Source organism: Oryzias melastigma, unplaced genomic scaffold (assembly GCF_002922805.2).
Source record: "Oryzias melastigma strain HK-1 unplaced genomic scaffold, ASM292280v2 sc01617, whole genome shotgun sequence".
In the NCBI taxonomy this organism is placed as follows: Eukaryota; Metazoa; Chordata; class Actinopteri; order Beloniformes; family Adrianichthyidae; genus Oryzias; species Oryzias melastigma.
The window spans coordinates 6665-7182 of record NW_023418199.1 but is presented as its reverse complement, the minus strand read 5'-3'; the positions used below and the strand labels follow the sequence as shown (position 1 = coordinate 7182).

At 35.3% G+C, this 518-nt stretch overlaps 1 non-coding gene across 1 annotated transcript; it reads right to left on the bottom strand.

Moving 5' to 3' along the window:
• Positions 1-327: 327 nt before the first annotated feature.
• Positions 328-518, bottom strand: LOC112142120. Its single transcript, XR_002918529.1, has one exon. It is a non-coding gene; the product is annotated as a U2 spliceosomal RNA (small nuclear RNA).

Here is a 518-nt window from a genome sequence, read left to right as displayed (position 1 = left end):
ATAAATTGTCCAACAATAAAACTGTATATTCATAACTGTTAAATCATATGAAATACAAACATCCTCTCCAACAATCAATACAACCACAACTTAACATTAGGAGAAAAATGTAAAGTCTGCATTTATATACATCAAATACATAACATTCTACATTAAGGACACTCAAATCTTAATATTATTAACTCATATTCATAAATCAAATGCCAGTCTGTATACAATCCAAGACGAGACACATTTCGTTAATTTACCGACATCACTTATAAGTTAAGCAAATCAGTTAATTAGAATTTAAGTGTATTTCTCAGTGTTTCCATTATACAGAAGAGAGGGGGGTGCACCGTACCTGGAGATACTGCAATACCAGGTCGATGCGTGGAGTGGACGGAGCAAGCCCCTATTCCATCTCCCTGTTCCAAAAATCAATTTAATATATGGTCCCCGGGTAGGGGACGTATCAGATATTAAACTGATAAGAACAGATACTACACTTGATCTTAGCCAAAAGGCCGAGAAGCGAT